General features: G+C 31.8%; 1 long non-coding RNA gene across 1 annotated transcript; it reads left to right on the top strand.

Moving 5' to 3' along the window:
• The first annotated feature begins 6,462 nt into the window (after nucleotides 1-6,462).
• LOC144545873 (uncharacterized) lies at nucleotides 6,463-7,998 on the top strand. The gene is made up of 2 exons (XR_013508613.1): nucleotides 6,463-6,582; nucleotides 6,810-7,998. It is a non-coding gene; the product is annotated as an uncharacterized LOC144545873 (long non-coding RNA).
• Nucleotides 7,999-8,249: the final 251 nt, after the last annotated feature.

Genomic DNA, 8,249 nt, shown 5'->3' with positions numbered 1-8,249 from the left:
ATACGAAAACAAATATTTGTTTCGAGAACACAGTTTTTTTATTTCTATGTTTGATAAGTTATACAATTTCAATTTATCTCCAGCAAATTTCATTTCAATTAATATATTGCTGTACAAGGTTTTTATGGATTCTGCCGTTGGCTCTTACTCTTTGTTTTGCCAATTGAAAGTTTTCTTGTCTCATAGTCACAAAGTCATCATTTAAGCTGTTATTAATTTATATATTAGTACCACTGACATGGGAAAATTAAAAGAAATTATACCTCTAGATTATTAAGTTGTTAAAAAAAAGTCCTTTGAGAGTACTTCAATTAGTAACAGTATATATGCTATAAAGTACTGTCCCAACTGGTAAAATTGTCCACAATAGGAACAGACAAAGATATATGCAAGAAGCAAGCAAGCTATTTCCTTTTGTAATTAATTAAGATTTACAACAACAACAAAAAAAAATAACTGCCAAAAATTCAGTAATGGTACAACTTAACACTGCATCAGTTGCAGCTGATATCGAAACCGGTACTGTACAAAATTAATGTTGTACCAATACCCGACCAAATTGCGATCATGATAATAATAATAAAAGAAATAAAGTATGTACGTAACTCCATGAAACTTTTGGATTATATTATTTGTTCTATAACACTTACTTTGCCCTGCAAAACCCAAGAACAAAAAAAAAAAAAAAAAATGTAGTCCATATTCTGGTAAGCTCAGCTCTGAAAAAAGTTATTTTTATCTTCCTAAATGTGTCCTAGATAAACAAAGTATGAAATCATTCATGGTGAGAAAGCCCGGCTGTACGTTGCACATTCAGTATCTCGGCAATCCTTTCCAGACCCCCATATAGGCTTTTGCAAGACTTGCATAGATGTTTTATGGCATTAACTTACATAGACAAAGAGTAGCACTAAATAAGGTTTAGGAATGGCTCCAACGAGTCGGGAAGATCGGCCTGCCTCGCCTTTATGACACTTCAAGTTTTGTTTGAATGTTAATAAAAATAAATAAGAGCTATGTTTGAATTTTTCAAAAAAAATATAATATTAATTTGAATGAAAGAAGTATTAGCAGCTATTTAGGAAATGTAAGGGGTTATTTCTTCAGTTTAAAAATACAGGGTGATGTTTGACACTTGGTTATAAATATATGACGATCCTTGTATTTTTTTTTTCTATTATGTTCATTTGGGGTTTCAGAACCGACTCATTCATTAATATTCACAAATAAAATGCAAATTAAAAATTATGCTTCAGAAAAATCCCATATAAGAATAATTATGAAAAGTTATGATTCATTTATTTGTCAATATTGTATAGGAACTTAATTATAAAAAGTAATTAACTCCGAGAATATGAATTAAAATTTCACTACCTTTGTAAGTTTCCTCCAACGTCTCAAATATTTTGCAAATTTAATCTAAATTTGCAAAAATATTTTGTACAAAACAATATATATATTATGATTTATGATTCATCCAATTAATGTAAACATACAGAGGGATATATTAAACTCTATGAATTAAAGTGTATATATAATAAATATTGAAGAACTCATTTATAAATTGTGGACACCATTAGATGAATCACACCAAAAGACTTAACCTACAAAATTACACCTCGTATAGAGAATAGGATTAAAAATATGGGTTTTTTAGACCACGTACAACAAGATTTGTGCAGGATTTATTAAATCTATAACCTTTCTACAACTTTTGTTGCCATTGGATGACCCTTTCTCTGAAATCGATGACATGATAATTGTTGCCATTGGTGTGATGAATCTCTTGAACCTTTTTTTTTTTAATATTCCTTTGTTTTGATTTTTTTCATTAATAAGACTTTGGTAACTTCTTTTTAACTCAATAATTCAAAACTAGAAGCATGACTCTTATTTTAACTAAATTTGTTTTTGCAAATTTGAAAGAGAGACAACCAATATATATTTGGAGCGGGTCGTAATGAAAAGTGGATACATATTTGAAACGGGTCGTATTGAAAATAGGAGCCTGATTTGATTAATAAATGAAAAAAGTAAACACAACATAACACAATACAACAAAATAAATATAGATACCTTCCAAATAAAAATGGATTCGCAATCACATATACTACAATTGACTAAACTATATAATTTTCAATCCCTTAATTATACCGCAATTAATCACATATAATCAATTTCTTTAGTGCATCTGCAGAAACTTAGATATTCATGTCACACACTTCTAGTCCCAGAATTTGAAGAACACAGCATTCCCGTAAGCTTTTGCCACGAAAACATCATCTTCACCGAGCCTCATGCCCTTGAAATGTGCCACTTTGAGCTTAGGGTAGGGGGTCCTGATTTTGGTGTAAAAACTGAGAAATCATCAAAAACAGCCCACATGATAATCTCCAGGCTTGGACAAGAGAATAAAAATTCTAACAAGTATATGTAAGCATTTTGAGATACTCCTGAAAATTGCATTAAATATAAACAATAATTATTTTATATTTCAGGCGTACAACAAATTAATACATTTTGAAATACATTTCCGAATATTACAAAAGTATAATTTAATAACAATTGTCATCAAGATCATTATCTAGATCGTATAAACATGACAACAATTTATGTATTAGTCATTTATATTATGGGGATGCTTTCCTGTGAATCTATATGTTGAGAAACATGAAATGAATCGTAATGTCCAAATTGTGAATTTGTTAATAAAACAATTATGTATAGATTACTTTTGCTTTTCATTTAAGAAAATTTGAGTATTTACTCATTTAATGTACTTTGAGTATATTTAAACATATTTGTTAGCAGTCAAGTTTAATAATTTTCTTTAAGTTCTACCTTCGTTAGTTTCCTCCAAGGTCTCAAATCTTGTTAACTTATAGGCAACACTATCAGTATAAAATAATGAATTACTTATTCGAGATTGTTTAAAATTTTTCTAATTCATTAGCACAACACTATAAATAAACAACATGAAATTAATTCTATAAATAGTAAATATGTATGGATGACCTTGTGAAATCATTTGAAAGTTGTGCATAGTGTTAGATAGGTCACACAAAAGGACTAGCCAAACTAATTTTCATTAAAGGATGAATAAGATTTTTTTTCTATTTGTACAATTTAAATTATATACGTAACTTATAGTACTTATATCATTTTTTGGGTACAGTAATTAGATCACAATATATATTTAACTTATTTGCATGGAAAATGATATGTGCACAGCTGTCAGCATTTGTTACGTACGGAGATAATTTGAAACTTCCTAATTCACAAATCTTATTACTATATGATTTATATCTCCTTCAAATTAAACTAAGCTGTATATAATAAATTCAGAAGTATTTTCTTATCATCACTTGCTACCGGGAACTTAGAAAAAAGTGTGAGGCATGCGACCCAGCATATATAGATCAAGTGAAGCGGGTCAAATTGACTTGTTCGACGTTATCACTTTCAATTGATTTGGTTGTAATAAAAAACACTAGAACCCGAATTGAAACAAAGAATCAAAGGAAAACTATATCAAAATTTATACATAGAAGATTAGAGAGGTGATCTCAAAAATTGAAATATTAATTATAAGTTCTCTACATATAAGCAATGCCTATCGAACAACTAATCATCTAAATTCACATTCCCAATATATCGTCTTTTGATTTTGTATCCAATATCAATTATCTCTTTAACCTATTCACTTTGTACGCTCTTCGTTTCTGACATCTCCTGATCCACATTGCAACGGTAATGATCACCAACGGTTGCGGGCATAGACTTAAATGCGGGACCCAATTGTAGCCATTCTTTTCATTTTAAAAGTCTACTAGGATCCTGACCATCATGCCCTAGTCCTTCCTTCTTCTTGTTTGACTAAGTCAAAATTGAATTTAATTAGCCCCAACAAAGAGATTGGGGCTAGCCAAATAAAAGGGATTATTCAGTTGTTCACAACAAAATTGAACATTTCAACTAGTCTAATATATTGAGGCAAAGAAAAAAAAATCATGACCACAATTAAGATTATAGGCAATAAACGTATTTTTATTTTCTTTTTCTTTAAAACTATTTTAATTTGTAACTAGACACTCCTAGTATCCATATTAATAGAATATGGAGGACTGACCTCCACAATTCTCTTTCAAGAAAAATAATCAGAGAATAAATTAGTATGTTCATTTTCATTTGCACTGACAAAAGCACAGTTTAATTGATTTATTTACTCAATATAATATATATTGCATATGTGGAAACTTAATTATGAACTCCTAGAAAATTAATTAGAGCTTCACTACCTTCATAAGTTTCCTCCAAAATCTCAAATATTGGCAAATGTTTTATACAAAACAATGTACGTATAGTTTATTATTTATGATTCATTCATTCAATGTAAACATAGACGGTAGAACTCTAGAAGCTTAATTATATACCAAAGATTAAAGAACTGAAACAAGAGAATCATTTAAAAATTGTGAACACCATTAGTTAAATCACACAAAAGATTAATTAACCTACAAATTTACATGACCTTTGTAGAGTGATAATTTGAATCTTAAAGCGGATCGTACGGAAGAGGAAACCATCATACTCAAATTTAATTGAGTCTGATGGGTGTCCGACATAACACGTTTTTCTTTATCTCAGTTGATTTAAGAACATGTAATATGTTGCAAATAATTTTAATTTAAATGCGAATTTGAATTTTGCCTGTAATTTAGTTATTTTTTTATGAGGGCAATTTAATGACTTATAAAACCCAAAGATTGGGTTAATTCACTGAATCTGAACTCATTGAGATATGTGTTTCACATGAAATTAATTTAATTTTCATGATTAGAAGTTCTTTTTATAGTTCCTAAATTAACATGTCAAAGTTGAAATTGGTACGCACCCAATCACATCCTAACTCGGTAAAAATTGGTCTCATGAATCGAATGGCGGGTTGATATAAGTACTAAATTTGAGTTGAATGCCTCAGTGATTTTATAATACATTATCTAATACATTTGGGTTTTTGACCCACGAGCTTTTACGAGCTGACTCGGCTCGCTCGTTGCCAAAGCAACCGAGCCACGAGTCACTTTTTCAGGTTGGATCCGAATGTTGACTCGCTCATAACTTGCTCATTGCCAAAATGAGTAAGCTATGAGCTTGATCTAACTCGGACCGAGTCAGCTCATTGCCAGCTCTAGTCGCAAAGTGTAAAAACCAAGTTCTTGTTCTCTAATATAATTATGTTGTCACTTCTAAGAGTCATGCCCTCTATATGGATCAAGCACAAAGATTATATTTAGAATTTTGTTCCTAAATTTAATAAAAATACTTATTTAAAAAATATTTGTATATTGAGACAAATATTATCAAACAAAATGCGACACAAAAAAAAAAAAATGAAATAGATGATCATATAATAAAGTAATTAATTCCGTACATTTTTTTCTCAGGGAAATGAAAATGATATCAAATGGTCTCATGGATATATAATTATTGTTCCTCGCGATCAAAGTTGAAATTATTTTGGGCAAATAATTAGCCTGGAATTTTTTTGGGCTGACCTCTTGACATTTTTTTAGTGAATTCGTAACAAATAATATATACGGGTATTTAATTATGATATGAAATTTGCCCTCAAATAAACAATGAAATTTCTTATTGCTTTTTGAACATTGGAGAACTGATATCCACTTCTTTACTTTAAATAAGATAGTAGTATGCATTTTGAAAATTTTATAATATATTTTTGTTATAACCTGAAATGTAAATATAAGTAATTAACCATAAACAATAAGTTGTGACAAAATTAAAATTTAATCTGAAAAGATAATTAAGGTGAAATTTTTTAATCTAAACAAACTTATACCTAAATTAAAACAAAAGTTCAAAAGACTTTAAATCGGATCACACGAATGGCCTGCCACCTTAGGGTGTGCTCCAGTAAGGGTTAACGGAGGGGAGCCAAGGGTAGGGTGAGGAGATATTTAAACTTCACCTGCTCCACAAGTATATTTCGGAAGGGAAGGGAAGGCTGAGCAGGTGGATGGTTCACCCTACGGAATCCAAAATTGTCACCCCCAATTCGGAGGGTAGCCAAGGGAAAAAGGGACCCACCAACGAAATTGACTAATTTTATCCTTTTTTCTGCCTTCTTCTCTCAAATAAAATATGAGGGTATATTAGTCATTTTAGATAACATAAAAATTGAATTGAAAAATGGATCCAGCCTCTCCCCTTTCTTAGTGTATCATTCTGGAGCAAGTAAGTCCTCTAAAAATTTCACTTTCCCTCCCCTCCCCTCCCCTCCCCCTCTACTTAAACTTCTGGAGCACACCCTTACTCTTCTCTCCCTATTAATTTTCTCCTCTTCCCTCTCTTACCAGCGGACCCCACCCCTAAAACAAATTCACTCTTTTTTCTTTCTTTACCTTCCTGAAGAAGATAGGCGCATCCAAAAACGCAATTGGAATTCTAAATTTCAAATCCGCACACGCCTCGCTCTCTCTCTATCTCTCTCTCTCTCTCATCTTGTCCCATCGGCTTCAATGTGCCCACGCCAAAGTTCGGCGAAGTCGCCCCAGTCGGGTCTCTCTCTGGACTCTTTTTTTTCATACCAAATCTCTCAGTACAATGTGTAGTATTTCATCGCCTGCAGCAGTTCTGTTCTCAACTGTAAATTTCACTTAAGTTTCCTTCAACTCAACAATTAAAAAAAAAAGAGCAATCAGGTTTAAACCAGATAAGAAACACAGCTTTTGTTTGCACCTTGTTGCAATATAACTTTTTTCTTACTGTATTTCTTTTCTCAACAGCCACTGATCGACCCACATAGTTATTAATCAAGAGAGCGAGTTTTCTGGTATCATCGCCGCTCACACCATGACAAGACCATCGACCGCCAGCCGCCAGCTCTGCCAGAGAGGTGACAGATCAACCTTGCGAAACTGGTCGGACCTACCTGACGGACTTCTTCACAATATCTTTGTAGATACGACATAGGAGATGGTACAACTGAGGTGCTGCCTTGCCCTTTTGATTCAGTGAAGACTTGGTTTGTGCCTAGTTTGGTATAGCTTTCCGATATCAATTATTCATTAGATCCAAGTAAGCTTAACTGAGTATTAATTTAGCTTTTTGTTTAATTCATTAGAAATTTAATTCAGTTGTTCTAGCTGGACTGTCTCTACTCTTTACTTGTCAGTGCTTTTCTAAGATTAACTGATTGCTACGATGAATCCTAACCACTGCTTCCAGTCAGTACCAACATGTTTTTGCAATGCAGTACAGTGTACCAGTCAGTACCAGTACTGTACAGTGTATCAATACCAATACCAGTACCAATACTGCTCCCATAAACTCCTCTTTGGTGCCCATTTTTTCTAACAGTAAGAGATTAAAAGGGTAGTTAACATTAAAAAAGTAAATGGGTTATCAACATTAACTGTTACAGAATAGTCAAACCAAATTAGCTTAGGTTTCCTCATAATGTAAGCAATTCCTAAAGTCCACAAAGTAGGTTAAGTTTCTTGTAAAGTAAATTCTTAAATGACCCAATTTGCCTAAATTAGAACTCAATTGTTCTAAATCAATCCAGCAAATATTCCAATTAAGCTTAAAATTTACTTAATATGCTCTTAATTTTCAGCTTGACTGACAAAGAAGGATCAGTGAAAGTCAGAGAGGTACAGTCTTAAAACCAGCAACGCTATACTTCCTAGGTTTGATTTATGAAGCACCAAAATGACTTTGTACCAAACTGAGCTGATACAAAACTGTCCTGTTTTATTTTTTTATTTTTTTTATTTTGTAATTTAGTATTTGCCTTGTTAGAATTAAACAAAATTATAAGTTTGTGCCTTCTCACCTGATTGAGTGTTCAGGTCGCCAGTACTGGTACAGCATTGATCTGGTACTGTAGCGGTTGTGTATTAGTTGCTGATGATGGCACTGTTATGCTTGCTGGTACTGATTTTTTAGCTTTTATTTTGTTTGCTTATTTCATATGTGTTTGTCTGTCGCTATTTTACCAGTTGGTACAGTGCTTTATTGCATACCGGTACTAATTAAAGCATTCAAAACTTGTTTGAAAAACCTATAATAATTTAGAGGTATGATCTGTAATTTTTGTAACTTGTTCTTAGAGGTCCTAATGTATGAATTATAATAAATTAAATAAGTATATGATATAAGAATAATTTTAGCAACGGTGTAAGTATCAAACTCCAACAACATAAATTGCATTATCTATTTCC

The sequence above is a fragment of the Carex rostrata genome, chromosome 28 (genome assembly GCF_964058835.1).
Source record: "Carex rostrata chromosome 28, lpCarRost1.2, whole genome shotgun sequence".
Lineage (NCBI taxonomy): Eukaryota > Viridiplantae > Streptophyta > Magnoliopsida > Poales > Cyperaceae > Carex > Carex rostrata.
The sequence above is the reverse complement of the archived record's forward strand: the minus strand, read 5'-3'. Positions and strand labels throughout refer to the sequence as shown.